At 49.1% G+C, this 20,524-nt stretch overlaps 1 protein-coding gene across 2 annotated transcripts in view; it reads right to left on the reverse strand.

Moving 5' to 3' along the window:
- Positions 1-17,637, reverse strand: part of ANXA11 (annexin A11) — a 40,393-nt gene extending 22,756 nt beyond the window's left edge. Inside the window, exon 1 of one of the 2 annotated variants that reach the window (XM_036828018.1) lies at positions 17,383-17,637. The gene's annotated coding sequence lies outside the window, so the exon portion shown is untranslated. The remainder of the gene's footprint in view (positions 1-17,382) is intronic. The other variant, XM_036828019.1, reaches the window with a different exon arrangement.
- Positions 17,638-20,524: the final 2,887 nt, after the last annotated feature.

A 20,524-nucleotide genomic window follows, 5' to 3' on the forward strand; every position in this document is an offset into this window, starting at 1 on the left:
ATAAGGGCTGGGCAATGCACTATGCTCATCTTCTGGTGTCCTGCCTGACTACCAGGGACATGGAGGAAAAAGGATGGTGGCAGGGCCATGCCTCATACAAGGATATAGCACTGTCCTCCCCAGAGGGCCAGGTGGGGACACAGCTTACAGCGGGCTAACACCGAGAGGAGGCAGAGACCTGGATGCATCTCCCAGGGCCAGAAGTTGCACGGCTGTGAGACCTCCCGCCCCAGTGCTCAGCAGCAAACCAAGAGGGCCTGGACTAGGGTGGACGCTTTCGTGGGATGACCTCTCCACTGGCCTTCCCAGTCTGGGGACTAGAGTATTTATTTGTGCTAGTTTTTAAACATTAAATCCTCAATCTGTTTTTATGTGAAAATTTAAATGTAGAGTTTAAACCACGCAGCTCAGATGATCCTTGCTGATTTCTTTTTAAAAATAAAAGGAAGAGAAGACAAGCTACAGAATGGAAGAAAATGTTTAAAAAGACACATCTGATAAAGGACTGTTATCCAAAATACAGAAAGAACTCTTAAAAACTCAACAATAAAGTACACCTGAAACTAACACCACATTGTAAATCAACTATACTTCAATTAAAAAAAAAACTCAATTAAAAAATGGCAAAAGACCTGAACAGATATTTTGCCAAAGAATACATACAGATGGCAAAAAAGCATATGAAAAGATGCTCAACATTATACATCCTTAGGGAATTGCAAATTAAAATAACAATGAAATACTACTACACACCTATTAGAACGGCCAAAATCCAAAACACTGACGACACCAAATGCTGATGAGGATGTGAAGAAACAGGACCTCATTCATTGCTGGTGGAAATGCAAAATGGTACAGCCACCTTGGAAGGCAGTTTGGCAGTTTCTTACAAACTAAACATACTTACTCTTAGCATATGATCCAGCAACAGCACTCCTTGGTATTTACCCAAAGGAGCTGAAGACACACATGGACACAAAAACCTGTACATGGATATTTATAGTCGCTTTCTTCATAATTGCCAAAACTTGGAAGCAACCAAAATGCCTTCAAAAGTTGAATGGATAAATAAACTGTGGTACATCCAGACCATGGAATATTATTCAGCAGTAAAAGAAATGAGCTATCAAGCCACGAAAAGACAGGGAGGAACCTTAAAAGCATATTATTAAGTGAAAGAAGCCAGTCTGAAAAGGCTATGTACTGCACGATTCCAACTATATGTCATTCTAGAAGAGGTAAAACTGTGGAGAAGTTAAAAAATCAGTGATTACCAGGAGTTAGGGGGAGGAAGGGATGAATAGGCAGAGCACAAAGGATTTTTAAGACAGTGAAGCTATTCTGTACGACACTAAAATGGTGGATACATTAGTCAAAACCCATAGAATGTACCACACTAAGAGTGAACCCTAATGTAAACTATGAACTTTGGGTGATAATGCTGTGTCAATATAGGTTCATCAATTGTAACTCTGATGTGGGGTGATGATAGTGGCGGAGGTGGTGCTGTGAACCTAAAGCTGCTCTAAAAAATAAATCACATTTAAAAATAAAAAATAAAAGGAATACAAACACATTGTAGGGAAATTCAAATGGAACAGAAAGGCACAAAGAAGCAAAATTCATTCTCCCCTCTAATCCCCTACTCAAAGGTCACCACTGAGCAGTTTCCAAAGTATAATTCAAGACAAAACACACACACACATACACACAAATGTAAATGCATATATCTATGTATATATATACAGTTTATGTATGTTCATGTATACATATATGTATAATTTTAAAAAAAAACAAGAAAGAAATTTGCTTATCTGCAAACTCTCCTTGCTCCAGTGCAAAGCTAGGTTTGGGCAGGCTAAGGTGTAACCGGTCAGCCACATGCCTTCCTGGCCCACCTCCAGCACCTGGCTGCTGGGAGATGAAGGGTTAGCCAGCCCTGAGCCGGTCTGAGCAGCTCCTGACCGCCATACACTGCCCATTTCTCCGGGGTCACTGCTGGGAGGCAACAACCCAGAGCAGGGCGCGAATGGGGCCCAAAGCAAGACTATTTAAGGTAGTCAGTTCCAAGAATGTTAATATGGAAAAGGGCCCCGACCAGTGACCTGGAGCCAGGCCCTCACCTCCCCAGACCTCGGGTGTGACAGGGGGCTTCACCTCTTGGGGCTCTTCCTAGTTGGACTCCTGAAGGGGACACCTCTTCAGGTTTTCACTCCAATCCTAGATTTACAGACTTCCTAAATGCCTATGCTGGAAGGAAACTTGAAGATTATTTAGTTTCTAACCACCTTGGTTTTGGAGCCAAAATATGCCAGGGACACCGCTTACTCAAGTCACAAACACATGGGGAGAGGGTCCAAGGTAGAACACTCAGCCTGCTGGGAGCAAAGCCTGCCTGCCTTTCCCTAAGAGGGTCATACTGCAAAACCTGTGACCATTTCAACCTGGGCTGGGCTGGCTTGTTTGGTGGTCCCAACCGGTCCTGCCATTGGTGACCTACTTTAAGACCCCTCCTCCAAGGACAGTGCAATGACTGCTTTGAACTGCGGTCAGCCAAGGACATTCTTCATGGCCAGGAGGTTCCAGAAACCCTCAGGTACCTCGGCTCCCACCACCTCCCTCTCCCCATACCTACAGAAACAGGAGGAGAGAAGCCTGGCACAGCCCAAGCTCTGCCACACACAGTCCTTCAAAGTCTTGCTCAGGTCTAGTCTGGACTCCCATCTCCAGCTCAGCCTTGCCAAGCAAAAACAGGCAGCATGATGTAGAGCTCAGTGCTTCCTGAACTGTGTTCCCCGACACCAACTTACATCTTACGAGTTGAGAATTTACCAGGTGCCCAGTTAAAAAAGAGAAAGAGATTAGTTGTCCAAAAACTTTGGAAAATGCTGCCTATTACATCCCCTTCTGGAAAAGTGCCAATACTTAATAGCATAATAAAGGCTCTGAGAAGTCCTGTAACAAAGGTGCCTGCTTAACTTTTTCCCTCAATTTCCCAAACTTACTAGGCAACAATAATAATAGTTGACATTTATCAAATACTTATTATGTACTAGGCACTGTGTTAAGTGCTATACATGGAACAGAACTTTACAACAACTCTATAAGACAAATACTAAGATTATGATCTCTGTATTAGAGATAAGGAAACTGAGGTATGGAGAGATTATACAAGTTGCCCTAGGTTACAGCCAGTAAATGATAAGCCAGGATTCAAACCCAAGCAGTCAGGCTCCAAAGCTCAGGGCTTTTACCCCTACGCTGTACTTCCTCACAGAGCCCACCGGCCCCAGACACTAGTATTTCAAAGACCAAAACTTTAAAAACACTGGTTGATGGAATACAATAGAATTAGGAAGCAGGACACCAGGTTTCACCGTGATCCCGCGTATTTCACTAAAGGCAGTCTAGGGTGGTGGGAGGAACATGAACTCTGAGGCCAGATGGCCCAGGTTCAAATCCCAGTTCTGCTCCCTAAGAGGTGTGTGGTCTTGGGCAGGTTATTTAACCTTTCTGGGCTTCAGTTTTCCACATCTGTTAAACGTAGATAGCAATAGTTTAACATCAAATATGTTCTCACGATATCATTTAACCTCTCACTGTATCAGTTTCCCCAACATAAAATAGCAAACAGGATTAGAGGGCCCCAGAGGACCCTGGGCCATTTGATAATACACAGGATGAGAAATGTGGGAGCAGGGAGGGGACAGGGTGGAAAGCTGGGGGTCAGGACGGTGTGAAGAAGGGCAGAGGACAGGAGCAGTAAAGTCAGCTGGTTCCTTCTCCCACACCAAGCCCAGTGCAGCAGCAGATCCTGGATGGGAAGGGCTGTGGTGGATTTTCCAATCTCCCCGAGGAGAAACCACCAACAGGAAACTGGCAATGTTTTCTTTCCATCCCTGCTGCAGGCCTGGGTGCCCTGGAGGCTTGGTCCAAGCTCCAGGAAAAAAAGGGGGTGGGAGGGATGGAGGAGGAAGCACCTTTGAAAAGGCCTTTGGAAAAGAAACCTGCCCAGGAGCAGGGCCTCAGCCTGCACAAAGCTCCAGCCCTACTGTCAGCATGTCCACTCTGGGCCCGGCCCTGACAGAAACCATTTTCTCTGCTCTCAGTTGCCTTTCCAGACCAGGTCGTGGGAACTGAGAAGGAGTGAGGAGGGAGCGAGGCAGGAGGGAACACTTTCATGGAAAAGTACCTGCAGGTAGACACAGAGATTCACAGGAGGTCTCTCTACTAACTCCTCCACGGCACAGCCCTGGCAAACCTGGGTCACTCCAGCTCATCGGGAGAGTCCCCTGTGACAGGTGCCCATACCAAACAGGCTTCTGGAAGAGCCAACACTTAGTCAAATGCCAACCCCGATTCAGGATTTCTGAGGAGTGGAAAGCGGCCACAGAGGAAGCAGGTGAACCCAGGTATGGTGTCAGTATCTGGCTGACAACCAGGCCCAGGACATGACGGGGGCTCAGGCTGCGGTCCTTGTAGTCGCCAAGGTTCTTGTGACAGACACAGTGTCAGTGAAAGAAAAATCCCCCCACCTAAGTCCAAGGTGTGGCCAGGACCTAAGGAAATACCCCCTTCCCCAAATACGGAAACCGTGGTTTGTTTCTAAGTGCAGCTCAGGCTGGGGGAGGCAGGTCTGTGTCTGTCAGTTTCACCACGTCCGCATGGGGAAGCTGCTGGCAATCACACCACCTGATCAGAAGGGGCTCCTCAGGACTAGCAGATGTAAATCAAGCACAAGTCCCAGAGTACTGGAGGCCTCCTGGCTGTCCCAGACTTAGCGCTCAAGTCCCTCCATTTCCTGCAAACTCCAACCCAAGAGCTGGAGATGGAATAGCGACACTAAAAAGTGTCGACGATCAAGGCACCATCAGGTTCCTTGTAGGTCTGTCAAAAATATTCCCAACAGACAGTCTGCACCCTGATCCCCCAGAACTGGTGACTATGTTGCCCTACATGACAAAGGGGCTTTGCAGATGTGATCAAGGTTACCAACCTTGAGATGGGGAGTGTATCCTAGATTATCCAGGTGGACCCATGAGTCCTTTCCTTGCTATGTTAAGGATGAAAGGAAAGGATGAGGAGAAATAAGGATGAAAAGAAAGAGATAAGAAGCTTGAGAGGGATTCCATCCATGCACGAAGGGCGCCAGGAGCCAAACAATGCAGACGGCCTCTAGAAGCTAGAAAAGACAAGGAAATGGATTCTCCTCTAGAGCTTCCAGAAAAGATATAACCCTGACAACAAACACCAGAAGACCCGTGAGACAAAACCGTACGACAGTAAAGTCATGTGCTAAAATGGGGCAGCCGCAAACAGTAGGGCAGTTCCTCAAAAAATTAAACGTACGACCTAGCAATTCCACTTCTGCATATGTACCCAAAAGAAGTGAAAGCAGGACTCGAAAATATTTGTGCAGCAGTGTTCACAGAAGTTATTATTCACAGCAGCCAAAATGTGGAAACAACCCAAATGTCCATCAACAGGTGAATGGATAAGCAAAATGCGGTATATACATAACAGAAGAGTATTTGGCCTTAAAAAGGAAGGAAATTCTGACACATGCTAGAATATGGATGAATCTTGAGGTCATTATGCTGAGTGAAATAAGCCAGTCAAAAGATAAATACTCTATGAGTCCACTTCTATGAGGCACCTGGAGTAGTCCGATTCAGAGACAGAAAGTAGAATGGTGGTGCCGGGGGCCGGGGTGGGGAGGGGGTGCGGAGAGTGGAGTGGGGGGTTAGTGTTTAATGGGGACAGAGTTTCAATTTGGGAAGATGAAAAGTTCTGGAGATGGATGGTGGTGACGGTTGCACAATAATATGAATGTACTCAATGCCACCAAACAGCAGACCGAAAAATGGTATTAAAAAAAAAAAAAAGCTGTGTGTTTTTAAGCCACTAAATATGGATAATTTGCTACAGCAGCAATAGAAAGCAAGTACATACAGTGACCGCTGCTTCTCTCCTTCCCTCCAGATCTTTCCATGGTGTCCTCTTTGAAAAGCCTCTCTTTGTATAAGAGATCAGTGCACAAGTCTACCTCAGTCAGCAAGAGAAGCAATAAACCAAGACCACAGAAAAAACCATTCCACCGAGAAGGGAGGGACCAGGTGCTCACGTCTCCTACCTGTCTGGGAATAAGAGCTCACTCAGTAAAGCTTTGCTTGCTTGTTATTATTATCAGTCAACAAAGTCACCATGGTGAGACCCGGGGCTTGTGAGTGGGTTCCCGATGGCCGGCCAGGCACACCCAGCCAGCAATGCAAATGCTCGTGGGAGGGAAAAGGTGGGCAGTGCGATGTTCGGGTTGGTGGGGCAATCACACCCAGCCTGCCAACACCAAGCAGCTGGGACACCAGAGGTCATTCTGCCCTAGAGAGGACTCGGTTCATTCCCGCCCGCCCGCCCGCCCCACCTCGGCTCCGATTTCACAAGCGGAGAAACTGACAACCAGAGAGTGGAAGTGACAGGCCAAGGTGACACAGCAAGATCCTCCCAGGGCTGGCTCAGGACCCGCCCACTTCCTGCTCCCCAGCCAAGGGCCCACTGTCCAAAAGGCAGGACCCCAGCCAACTGCTGAGTTTTCACAGCATCTTTAGAGGGAGGTTCAGGTTTTGTTGAGCCTGAAGCCTATATAATTTTAGGGGCCCTTTTAAGACCCTAGATGCAGAACACTTTCTTGCAAATTCTACAAAACTATATGACTTTGTGAATTCACTGCCAGGGCCTCTCCCACAGCCTTGCAAAGGCCACACGCAAGTGACTGGAGGGTGGGGGGGGCTTGAACCTGAAGGTTAAGTTTCATTAGCTTCACACTAGTTCCACCCCTGGGCTCAGAGAGGCACCCAGTGCTGGGCTAGACTTCCCTGAGCACAGGAGGAAAAAACAAAGTTCTGACCTGCACCAGGCTTTCCCTCTAGCTGGGGAGATAAACACAAAAGAGCAATCACAGGAAAATACCCACAAAATGTTTAAGAGCCACTCCCAGGCAGAATGGAGATTAAGGCTGAGAATCAGGAAAGGGCTCTGAGAGCAGAGAGGAGGAGGGAGGAGAGGTGGGAGGCGTGGTGTCTAGGAAAGCGGCTTCTCTCTGATGGATGGGCCTCGGCAAACCCAAGGCTCCCCTGGGCATCTCTCCCTCATCTGTTACACGAGTGAGCCTGCGAGGGATCCATGGTTGTCAATTTGTGCTGCCCAGGACCTGGGGCTCCCTGGAGGTTTTGTAGTTCACAAACATTTATTTTGTTGTGGGGAGGGGAGTGGTGAGGCCACAAAAGAGACTCTCCAACTTAAATTTTGTTTTAAATGGAAAAACAGGAAACCTGGCAACAAGGGTCCAACATTCCCACGTGGTGGCACACAGCTAGGGCTGCAGCAACTGCCCCTTCATCCAGGATGCCTGTTTGGGCTGCCCACTGTCCCCACCAGGGCTGTCCCTACAAGGTACCCGTATCTGTAAAGAAAGGAACAGATGTTCATCCAAGGCCCTGCCAGGTAAGAGGTGGGGAGAGGGGTGGCACACAAGACTAAAGACCTAAAGGCAGCAGGGAGTCCCTGGGCCTCTACATTCCTGGGGCCTGTTCAAATGCCTTTGGAAAGACCCAGTCCCTTCAAACCTAGAAGACCTGAGAGAGTATATACTCCAGCTCCTAGAAACCCCAGGAAACCTCTCCTTCAAATAGCACTTATCAAGGGCTGCTCTTCTAATGGTGACCAAGTCCCCAGCCAGTCTTGTTCAGCTGGAAGCTGAAAAGAAATCCCCATCAGAATCTGCAGATCACACTGGAGGAGAAGATGCTCTTTCAGATCTCAGGTGGGGCTGATCACTGTGGGATGCTAAAGCCTGCCAACCCGCCCTGGGCTGTGCCATGGCAAGAAAATGGAAGGTCCCTGGAGGTCTCCGTGTGATGGAAAGAATGCAGGAAATGCATGTCTGGAGCTCAGTCAGGCCAATACCTCAGCACTTTCCATCTTCAGAACTTCTGCTCAGACAGTCCCTCTACCTGGTCTGTCCTCCTGTCTCCTTTGTGCCTTCCTTAAGCCTAAGTCAATTCTGGCTTTCCTTTAAGCCAGATGGAGCCCCGCTTCTTTTAGGAAGCCCACCCTGATCTCTCCACCCACAACGATGATCTCCCTTTCTGGAACTTACCAGCACTTGGCCTAAAATGTTTTCTATGTCTTCTTAGTGCTCTAATAATACTCTCCCTTTTCCAGTACCTATGACAGGTACTAATACATATATTACCTCATTATATATCACCTCATTAACCTCTGCAATGATCCTGCAAGAGAGGTATTATCACCTCAAGGGAACTAAGGCTCAGGGACAATTCTTGACAAGCAAGGATCACACACCAGACTAGTGCCCGAGCCAGAATTACTTTTTCTAGGCCTCCCAGTGAGAAAGTCAGTGCCCGGGATATAGAACAGGCCTCTCCTCTCCTCCTCCACTGGCCAGTATGGGGCAGGGCACAGCGAGGTCCCTGACATACACCAACAGGACACCAGTGTACCCTGATTCATCTCTTTCACACCCTGGTGGCACCTGTCCCAGTGACCTCTTCGGTCAGAGCTTCTGGTACAGAGGCTCCAGGAATTCTGGGGGCAGAAAGGACTGATCTAAGACATTCCCTCTCTCCCTCCCACGACAAGGTAGAACCTCAAGTTATGTGAGAGGGCGTATGAACATCCCTGACTCTGCTGGGGCACTGCCTCACCTCTGAGGTGTGGGTCACTGATGCCATCAGGCCCCAGGAGCAAGCCAGGGAGCCCCAGGGCAGCATTCCACCAACCCTGACCGCCCTTTCCCAGGCACTGAACAAAAAGCCCACAGAAAGTGCTGTTAAACATTCAACTCCTCACCCACACCCATGAATGAGGAATAGCTGGAGCCCAGGTCAATCATTAGCCAGACAGTGCCTCAGACTCTGCCTTCCGAGGGCTGGCACCTAGGGCGGCCCAGCCTGGAGAAGCTCCGGGCAAAGCGGGCTGGAGAGTGGCCACGGACCAGTGTCCAGGCCTGACCAAGGGGTTGAACTTGAGCAAGCAGGCTCAGAAAGACACCTCTTAGAAATAAAGCCAGGTCTTCCCTGGTGGTGCAGTGGTTAAGAATCCGCCTGCCAATGCAGGGGACACGGGTTTGAGCCCTGGGCCGGGAAGATCCCACATGCCGTGGAGCAACTAAGCCCATGCGCCACAACTACTGAGCCTGAGCTCTAGAGCCTGCAAGCCACAACTACTGAGCCCGCATGCCACAACTACTGAAGCCTGCGTGCTTAGAGCCCATGCTCTGCAACAAGAGAAGCCACCGCAGTGGGAAGCCCGCGCACCGCAACGAGGAGTAGCCCCCGCTCGCCGCAACTAGAGAAAGCCCACGTGCAAAAATGAAGATCCAACGTAGCCAAAAATAATAAATAAATAAATTAAATAAATAAAAATTATTAAAAAATAAAAAAAAGAAATAAAGCCAATTCCCAGTGCGCTGGCATTTGGATTACACAGGAATCCTACAATATCAGGGCTGGAAGGGGCCTTCAGGAGATTCTTTGACTCAACCAGCTTATTTTACTAAGGTGGGAGCCAAGGCCTAGAGAGCAAGGCCTGCCTGGGCTCTCAGGATGGGCTGGGACAGGACAAAGACTCAAATCATGTTTCTCGACCTCCCGGCCGATGCATCGCGGCCCAGGCTGGCTCCCCTCCACTCACGCTTCTGGGCGCCATTCCACCTTCCTGGGCTGGAGAATGGACTTGGAAATGTAAAGGCTACCCTGGGAAAGACAGAATGAGAAAATGAGTCTGCTGCCTCCTAATAAAGCCCCATATCATCAAGCCACAGAGAAAGCATCCTCTGCCCAGGGAAGCCTCTGCGACATTGCTTCTCCCCAGGTTTACCCCCATGAGTTAACAAGAGCAGAGAGCAGGGGTTGGCAGCCACTTGTTTTGATCTCTCCAGGGTATCAGGAGCTGCACTGACCAACAGCCCAACTCAGTTCAGGGTTCAAATGGCCTCTGTCCCCAAGCTCTCCCGGAAATTGACACTGATGTGTCACACCTGGAGTTGATGAAGGTAAGTCGGGAGAAGGAAGCACAGTAAGACTCTCTCCATCCCAAAGCTGGGTCTTGGAGGGACACCCGCCCCCGCACCCCGAGGGGCCTCTAAGATCAGGAGGTGACTCCAAGTGGCAGAACGAATGGCTGCCAGACCTGACTATTGGGAAGGGCCTGGAAGCAGCGAGACCCTCAGAGCCATGAGCAAAGTAGCAGCAGCAATTTGCCTGTTTAGTCACCAGCCCTCAGGATCGGAGGCTGCCACCCCCTGCACTGCCTGCTGGCTTGCCCCTGTCACAAGATACCATTCCTGCTTCCTAACCTAAGGAAGGCTGGCTTAGCCAGTGGCGAAACCGACAAGCACAGGAGTAGTTTCAGACTGAGGACACCAGTGGGTGGTGTTCCAGAAACTTCGGTCGCCCCCCCCCCCCCCCCCCGCTCAACCATCTGCCCCCTCTTGCTTCCATAACAGAGCACTACCTGCAGCCTGGCACATGGCAGCCCCAAATAAGGACTATGTTTCCAAGCCTCCCTAGCAGCGAGACAGGGCCCTGTCAGGGAGTCAGCTGTCCTGGGCCTCGCAGGTAAGGGAAGCACCCAGAGCACTACTGCCCAAGTGTGGTCCCCAGACTGACCGCATCAGCACAACCTGGCTACCTGTCAGAAAGGAAATTTCTCGGGCCTCACCACAGACCCCCTAAATCAGAACCTTTAGGGGTGGGGCCCAGGAATCTGTGTTTTAACAAACCTTCCCAGTTATTCTTAAACATGCTCAAGGTTGAAAACCAAAGCCATGGAGAATGCTGGGAGCAACTTTTCATAAGGAGCCTCGTGCCTGGACAACCTCATGGAACAGACACTTATCAACTCTGGACTCCAAATTCTGGAGATAGAGAAACTCCTCTCTTAAATCATGGCCAAACCTGAATCCTAATGCAAGTGGGTGGGGAAGAGGAAGGAAGAGGAATGATGAGAAACTTAACCCAGACAGCAGAAATCAGGAAAGAAACAACATCCAAGTATAGTAAATAATAAACAGAAAACAAGACACAAGAAATAAAATCAAGACTATCTGGTATGCAAACAGTCTGAATTCTCTACCAAAGACAGAAATGACCAAATTCGGTTTGTTGCTATTATCACTGCTTTCTGCCATGTCCCCCAACCCCAGTCACGTGCTGATTACAAGAGAAACACTTTTTTTTTTTTAAAGGAGAAAGAAAAGTTAAAAATTAAGGCAAAGACATACTAGGTAAACACAAAGAAAAACCAGAAGTGGAAATATTAATATTAAAAACATGTTGAGGACTTTCCAATAATCCTGCCTCTGCAAACTGAGGGTTTTTTCCAACCATTTCTCAGCCATCTGGAAACACAAGACTTGGAAAACTACTCCCTAGGAATCCATGGTACAACAGGGCTTAGGCCATTCTAGTCCCTTGAAATAGTTTATGTGACTTAAAACACAAGCATAGAAATGAGTGTAAAACTTGTGGCCCAAGTCTTTATACCTGACATTTGGCCCTGGGACATTTTTGTGTACTGTTTTGTCACATCCCTTGGGGAACAGAGAAAGTCCGTCTTGCCGCTTCAGATGAAGAAGGAAATGTAACTGCGAGTCACAGCCGTCCACCTCCTTGGACCTAAGGGATGGGGGGGAACCAAACACAAAGGCAGAGGAGTGGTACCCAGGCCCATCTCTGGGCGTTGCAGACAGATCTCCTTTTATCCATCCCTCCTAAAACCTGGCTATCATGGGGGCCACTGGGACAGGCAAGGAGGGGGAGCTCACAGTAATCCTGACTCAGAAGCAAGCAGGGGCAGCCTGATTACTACCTACTCTGCATGAGTCTAAGTGGAAACTAATGGATGCGGCTTACTCCCTCCCTGACTGACGCCTGCCTCCAAATTTCTGAGCCTTTCACTTACTGTCCTATAAAATGCACTTAGTTACTAATTTTAGGACTGTAAAGAAGAAGGGATTCTCCCAGATTCTTGGAGATATATGCTCCTAAAAGAGTTAATACAGAATTTAAGGCCAAAGGTCAAAAGCATTGAATAAGCAACAAATGACAAAAGGTACAATCCACAAAGGTAAGCTTGATAAACCTGTATACACCAAACATGCATGCCAAATTCATAAATCCAGGACAAATATAAGTTGAGCTTGACTCAAAAAAAAGATTCAATAAGCAGGGATGCACAGGGCAACCTCAAGATCACAGATTTATCTGAAGTCTGTATCCCACAGAGAGTACACGTCCATGAAAACTTTTCACAGTGATTGTGTAGCTGGCCACAAAGAAAATCGTAATACAGTCCAACAAGAGATTTTGCTAAAACTAGCGGTCAACATTAAAATATGACCATACCCCCCACAAAACTTACTCAAAAATTCAGGACGTGGGCTTCCCTGGTGGTGCAGTGGTTGAGAATCTGCCTGCTAATGCAGGGGACACGGGTTCGAGCCCTGGTCTGGGAAGATCCCACATGCCGCGGAGCAACTAGGCCCGTGAGCCACAACTACTGAGCCTGCACGTCTGGAGCTTGTGCTCCGCAACAAGAGAGGCCGCGATAATGAGAGGCCCGCGCACCGCGATGAAGAGTGGCCCCCGCTTGCCGCAACTAGAGAAAGCCCTCGCACAGAAGCGAAGACCCAACATAGCAATCAATCAATCAATCAATAAATCTTTCAAAAAAAAAAAACAAAAAACGAGCTACTTCTGTTAGCTCTGATCTCAAAACTAATGAAAGTCAATAGTGATTTAAAAAAAAAAAAAAAATTCAGGACGCTGCCTTCTAAAAAATCCTTGGATCAAAACTGATCTACAGAGTACTAGAAAGCAATGGAAAGGTGAGCATTTCATACAAAGGCCCACTGGCTAGAGTTGTACTCAGAGGAAAACGTTGAGATTTATATACTTTTTTAATTAAAAGACTAAAAATAAATGAACCAATTTAGATGTTAAAAGTAGAGCAACGGGGGCTTCCCTGGTGGCGCAGTGGTTGAGAATCTGCCTGCCAATGCAGGGGACACGGGTTCGAGCCCTGGTCTGGGAAGATCCCACATGCCGCGGAGCAACTAGGCCCGTGAGCCACAACTACTGAGCCTGCACGTCTGGAGCTTGTGCTCCGCAACAAGAGAGGCCGCGATAATGAGAGGCCTGCGCACCGCGATGAAGAGTGGCCCCCGCTTGCCACAACTAGAGAAAGCCCTCGCACAGAAACGAAGACCCAACACAGCCAAAAATTAATATAAAAATAAATAAATTAATAAGAAATTGACATTAAAAAAAAAAAAAAAAGTAGAGCAACAAAATAAGCCAGAAGTAAAAAGAAATGAGTAACAATAAAGGTTGAAATGAATGACCAAAAAACAGGAAAAAAAAAGTAGGAAAAAAAAATTATTTACAAATAATTTCCAAATTATATGACATATATTTTATGAGATATATATATATATATCGCCAGCATATCCAATTAGAATCCTATTCTTAATATCTAATGAAGACATTCTACATCACAAGGCCTGTAATCTGTCCCTGATTTGGAAAACTTAATATCATAAAAATGTGAACTCTTCCTTATAAATAAAACATTCAGTGACATTCCAGTCAGGATTTTATAGATTGTTTACTCCAACACCATTTCAAACTATAAAAAGTCAACAGTCTCCATACCCAGCAATGGGGGAAAGGTTGAGTAAATTATTTTACATCTGTACTACAGAACAGGCAGGGGACAACCTAGGGTGGGTAGGGGTGGCCTCTGCTTTTGCGCTCCCAGCACAGGGCTGGGCAAACAGTGGATACTCACTAACACTGAGTTCAATAGAAATATCCCTTGTCACCTGCTTCCTAAAATAGCCGTGCCCTTTTAGGTGGACACAGCAAGCTGATGTCTGCTATCACCAGCCTCCCACATACACACCCTTTTCCCCCAGGGATGCCACTCCCCAGGCTTAGTCTGCCATATACTCCCTCTGGCTCCCTGTTATCAGCCTCTGAGTTTCTCCTTGTCCCTCACACTGTCCTCTAAGCCAGTCTCTCCCCACGCTACAGGTGTAAGAGGCTGGGGGCTCCTGACTTCCCTCTCAATTTCAGGAGTGATTCCTCCCCCTTTTTTTCTGCTAAGGTAGTGGGACCTTCAGGAGCACAAGCCCCTGGAAGACTAGACACTCAGAGATCACAGAACCAGAAGTCAGCTACCTGCCATCTGCACACTCCACCCCCAGCTTCAAGATTCCTCGCAGGAACACAACCAAGATATCAACACTGCCATTACCACCCCCTAACTGATCTCAAACCCCTTTTGCAAACACCTTCTCACCAGACTGTGCAAACAACCATGTGAGGTAGGCATTTTACCACCCAGAACACTGGGACTCTGTGTGGCTATGTGGCTTGTCCCAGGATACCAAGCACGGATGGGAACTCTGTCTCCTCACCCCTCCATTGGCCTCACCTGTTACTTTCTCACATCAGGAGCAAAGTCAGCTGTGGTTCAAGTCACTGTTCATGCTGCAGTGTCAGGATTCTCCCAAATACAAACCACCACGTGACATCAGACCTTTATCTCACGGGGTACCGGGCTCAGGGTCAGTAGGCCTAATATGGTATGGTTTCAGGGTTATTAGAAAGCGCCACTGAATTTCACAACTCCTTTTAAAAATGCAAATTCCCAACAAGGAAACTTTGGTTTCTTCATTTCCCCTAAGAGCTTTTCTATTTAGGTAGCCCTCAGATACCTGATGTTCTGCAGGCAATGGGCTCACAGGGTGCTGCGGACAAAAACTCAGAGAAACCTGAGTCTGTTTGCTTGGCTGTGATTGTAAAATACACCTACACACAGAATCTTCCTCCAGTGGCCCCCATGGGACAAGTATCAGGGACTGCTTCAGGCTTAGCGGGGGGGGGGAAAAGACGGCAGCTGAGAAGAGGAAGGAGCAGGAAGGAAGGGGAGCTCCACAAAGACCCTGGGTCCTCTGAACATCCAGCACTCGGCACAGATTTCATTTCTACATTCACCTCCTGCCCACACAGGCTTCCCCCGCCCCCCGCCCAGTGAATTCCCAAGAAAAACCCACACTCACCTATTCTGGCTCAATTCTCACTCCTACCACCTCAAACTACCCATCCTCCCAAAATCACGTGGCCAAGGCATCACTAATGGATCTTAGGTGCAGCAATCCAGGATGAGCCCTGACTACCATCCTTGCCCTGGAGACATAAAGGAGTCCAAGGGGACTCCCACTTGGCCTCTCAGCCAGTTCCTAGGCCCACCTCTCAGTCTGGACTCACTTCCATCTCACTCTCCCAAGTTGTTTTTTTTTTTTTGGCCTATCCAAATGCAGCTTCCAAAGTCAAATATTTTGAGAACAGGGAAACCTTACTTCCCTGGCCTGTCTCTTTCACTTAGCTAATATCTACTGCGTACCGACATTCGGCAAGGTCCCCTCTGGATGCTGTGAGACCAAGAGATGAGTGAGAAATACCCCCCACCCTCCAGACACAGAGGACGGGGCAGAGAGAAGACTTGTGGCCAAATAATTATTACTCCAAGGGGAGTATTGAGAAGTGATGCCAAAGGAGTGGAGGAGGGCTGCACGGGCTCACAGCATGTCTGGTCCCTTCCTGCTCCAGGCACCTGGATGGCTCCCAGGAGGTGGTGAATAACGGGCAGAATTGGGGGAAGGAGGGCAGAACAGCAGGAGCTAAGACAGAGGACCAGGTCAGAAGGAGAGTAATTCAACTCGGACCTTCAGGGCACGAAGGGAGTGATAGCTATTGTTGTTATTACTGTTGACTCTTACAGATGATTACTCATGCGCCAGGCCCTGCTGTAAGCTTTATGTCTGTCCTGGGACACAGGGGTATGGCGCACCAGTCACCACCTGATCAGATCAGTGCCTGAGCTGTATGGTTGTTAAGTATATTAACTCATTTAATCCTCACAATAACCCTGTGAGGTAGGTATTATTATTACCACCCACTTTAAAGATGAGGAAATGAAGGCATAGAGACTAGTAAGAGGCGAGATTCGGGAGGGATGCAGGAGCCCGAGGGAGTGAGCACCCCATGCCAGGGTAACAAATAGCCCTGGCACCTCACCTGGCCTCTCCTGTCAGGGAACACCTGGTAGCATGGAGAGTGCCTTGAGGGAAGGGGCCCTGTTAATCCTCCTGGAATCCCCAACAACTGACTGAAACAAGGAAGGAATGGAGGAGCGTAATGAGAGCCCGCAGGGGTGAGCAAGATAGCACGCCCTAACTGTCCAGCTCCTGGACTCAGCCTGGCACTGCCCTGTAAACTTTTGTTCCTGCCGTGGGGCAGGGCAGAGGCTCACCCCTCACAGGGCCACTCCATGCCCAGGTCAAAGCAGCAGGGAGCAAAGTGAAGGCAGGGAGGGAAGGCAGAGCGGCGGGCTACCACAGATACCCCAGGTCTGTCCTGTAACACCCAGTCTCCGAAGAAAGGTCACTGATTAGAGGGGCAGGGACAGAAATGTACCAGGCAAACTGTTCCCAGCTTGGGCTAGAACTGTCTAGCTTAGCTTCTCCTCCCCAAAGTCTCAAGCTGATGAACTGCACAACTCTCCTTTAAGCCAACAGATGCGTTTCTACCTTTTTAAATCTTCAGGGTACTGGGTAGAGCCCAGCGGGAGGTAAAAGTCAAGAATCTCTCCCTGAAACTGTAGCTCAAGGTTGAAATGGGGGAAAGGCAGAGAAGGTAAACACACAGGTGAACACAGCACCTGGGATGGATCCCGCATTCTCTCAAATAGAGTGCCTTACAAATCAACTCCAACTAGCAGCTCCCAGGAATTTCCGTCTTTCCAGTTCCGGAGGAAAGTTCCTGAAGGCAGCCTCCTCTGCTAGCTCTCCTCAACATAAGCCCTTCCCAGAAGAGTACACACACTCCCGAGAACTCAGCGGGGTCAGAGGGGCCGTGGCCACCGGCCATCCCCAAACCAGCCAGTCGCCTTCTTGTCGCAGGTTCACCCGGTCCCAATCCGGCCCAGGCCCTGAGCCTCAGACTCCGGCGGAGCAGCACAATCACGTGGCCCTGGCCACTGGGGGCCCCGCCTGTGCACCCCCCCCACCCCACAGGGAGGGCTCCCCGCCGTTGACCGAGCTGGGCAGCCAGGCCGACTCAGCCCGTCCGGGACCAGCCCGACACCCGCCCCCTTACCCCCACGCCATGTAACCAGGAAGCCGCAGGGCCGGAACGGGAGGGGGCGAGGAACAGTCCGGGGCCTTCCGGCGGGGGCGGCGTAACCCTGCCACCGCCCCGTCCCTTGCCCCCAGCAGGCCGGGGAACCCTCACTCACCTAGCCACTGGCCACCGGGGTGGGGGACCGCGAGGGGCGAACGGGGACGCGGGCAGCAGCGGCTCTCTCTGCGGGCGTCCCAGGCGCGACACCTCGGACCGGCCTCGAGTTATGTCCCACTCCCGCTCTCGGGGCTCGCTGGGCACTCGGGACCCGCGAGCTGCTCAGCAGTCAGGGAGGGTCGGGAGGAGGAGCCGCAGGGCGGAAAACTCCCCTCTCCCGCCGCCCCAACGCGCCCCGGGGCGGAGCCGCGTGCGCCCGGGCGGGGCGGGCCCTAGGGGCGTGGTCTTCGCGCGGCCCCGCCCCCAGGTGAGGGCTGTCCTGGGCCCGCAGGCTGCGAGCAACCTCCCCGAGGAGGGGAAGGAAGCTACAGGGCCTTCCGTCGCGGGAGGAGGATACAGCAGGCCGGTCCTGCCCTGCGCCGCACTCGTGGGGAGGGGATTTACCCAAGCCCCCTCCAGCCCAGTGTACCTTACTTAGTGACTGTGTACATTAAAAAGGTGACCCTCTCTACGTTAAAAAGGTGACACAACACTATGGAAATGGAGATGGGGGTGGGAGAGTAGCTTTATAGTGCAGAAACTGCGACCAACTACCTTAGCCAGATGATCAAGGTCAACATCAAGAATGTTAAATCAACAGTGATAGCATGGGGGCTTCCCTGGTGGCGCAGTAGTTGAGACTCTGCCTTTTAATGCAGGGGACACGGGTTCGAGCCCTGGTCTGGGAAGATCCCACATGCCGCGGAGCAACTGGGCCCGTGAGCCACAACTACTGAGCCTGCGCGTCTGGAGCCTGTGCTCCGCAACAAGAGAGGCCGCGATACTGAGAGGCCCGCGCACCGCGATGAAGAGTGGCCCCCGCTTGCCGCAACTAGAGGAAGCCCTCGCACAGAAACGAAGACCCAACACAGCCAAATAAATAAGTAATAATTAAAGGTGCTAAAAATAAAAAATAAATGAAAAGGTCATTTCCCATTTAAAAAAACAAACAAACAGTGATAGTGTGTACCGATGGTGGTCTTCCTCACAAGTATACATAATCACAGTTTAATCGTGAGAAAAACATGAGACAAATCCCAGTTCAGGGATATTTTACGGAAAACTTGGCCGGTACTCCTCAAAAATTGTCAAGGGCATCAAAACCAAGGAAAGTCTGAGACACACACTGTCACAGCCAAGAGAAGCCTGAGGAGATGCGAAAACTAAATGTAACGTGGTATCCTGGATGGGATCCTGGAAAAAGGGCATTAGCTAAAAACTAAGAACATCTGAATAAAGTATGGAGTTTAATTAATAATAACGCATAAATATTGGCTCATTCATTGTAGCAAAACACCATGCTAATAAAAGATAGTAATAGCAGAAACTGGAGTTTATGAGAACTCTATTTGAACTTTTCTGTAAATCTAAAACTATTCTGAAAAATAAAGTTTATTTTTTTGAAAAAAGGTCACCTACGCAATATATGAACATATTTATTTATATTGATATTATATATTAAATATTTTTAAAAACAGATTCACTCTTCATTCCCCCAGCCCGCTTTTGGGCTTGCCTTTCATACATTACGTAGATGTACTGTCTACAAAACGGTGTTGCTGTATTTTTCTGCAACGCGCTTTTTTACTCACTACATCTTGGAGGGTCTTTGCACGCAAGCGCACCTGGATCAACTTGGTTCTTCCTAAACACTGCACGATACTAGCGGTCTTGTGCGTCACCATTCTTAATTACTTAGCTCTTTACGAAAGGACTTTTAGATTGTTGCCCGTTTGACGCTGTTAAAAAAAAAAAAACCTGCTGGTCCAGCTTGCGTTTTAATAGTGCAAGGAGCGGGACTGGGGCGGGTGCGGTGGGCCGCAGAGGAGGCCGGCGTGCTGGGGCTGGACGCAAGCCGTGCCCTGCGGCAGCCTTGGCCCCAGCCCAGCTACGAACCTTGGGGATCCAGTCATCTTCCGCAGCCTCTCCAACAACCCTACCTCCCCCAAGGCGCGGCTCTTTCTCGGGACTGGACTGCATTTTTTGGAGATGATTGGGCGGGGGAGGATGAAACTCAGGCCAAAGGCTCGGGAGCTGCTCGGAGGAAACGCGCGCCGGAGCTGAACAAGAGTGGAGGGTCAGAGGCACAAGGCGTCTCTCCCAGGGTTGTTGTTACTCGGGTGGGGACGCCTGCGGCGGCACAAGAGCAGACGCCAGTGTGAAGCCCCCGACCGAATTGGTAGCGTTCCGGGGGTCTTCTGTTACCGGGCGCTCTCTCTGGGCTGGGGGTTTTGTCCGGGAAGGTTACCTGGCACCCACCCAGCCCTTTCTTTTGCCTGGACACCCTGCACCCCCTCCCTGCGGCGTTCCCTGCTCCCCGGCTGCAGCAAAAGCGAGCTTCTTTGAATGGCTCATTTTTCTCGTGGCTGAGCGAATGCTTCTTGAAATACCACTTTAAAAGATAATAAACAAATTATTTAGGGTGGAATTCCTTCTATTTGTAGCACAAACTTTTCTGCCTTAGAACAGAGACCCTCGAGGCCAGAATGGTGAAGAGCTACCACTGTGCTTTTCATGACTCGGTAGGAACACCACGTGGGGGAAAAAACTATAGATTTGGTGTTTGGGTTCTGGTTCTGACACTCGCAAGCGATGCGTTCTCCAAACCTTGGTTTTCTCGCCTATAAAAATTTCAAAACAATCTATAAAGATCTGGAAAGTAACCTCTGCTTCATTGTTGCTCAGGGTTGATGCAAACATCAAAAGAAGCAAGGGAAAGTAAGTGCCTTGTAAGAAGGTCAAGTGCTGTAGAGCACTTGAGAGTAGTACAGTACTGTCATCTTTCTTACATCGATTCATTCAACCGACAATGGTTGAATACAGCCAGCGTGACCCAGCCAACGTGACCGGCCCTATGCTAGGTGCCACAGGAAGAGGTGCAAAAGAAATTTCCTTTGCTCTAAACACAGCTCTTTAATGGAGAAAAAATTAAATAGTAAATACCCCACACAATAGAGGCTTGCAAAAAGGATACCTGGGGTAAGTGAGATGCAGGTGAGAGACTGGAGTACAGAAAGTCTTCTGATCAGTCTTGCCAGACTTTGCAATGAATATCCTTCTAATTTTTAAAATCATGGTAATTCTTTTTAAAAAATTATCTA

The sequence above is a fragment of the Balaenoptera musculus genome, chromosome 16, assembly GCF_009873245.2.
Source record: "Balaenoptera musculus isolate JJ_BM4_2016_0621 chromosome 16, mBalMus1.pri.v3, whole genome shotgun sequence".
In the NCBI taxonomy this organism is placed as follows: Eukaryota; Metazoa; Chordata; class Mammalia; order Artiodactyla; family Balaenopteridae; genus Balaenoptera; species Balaenoptera musculus.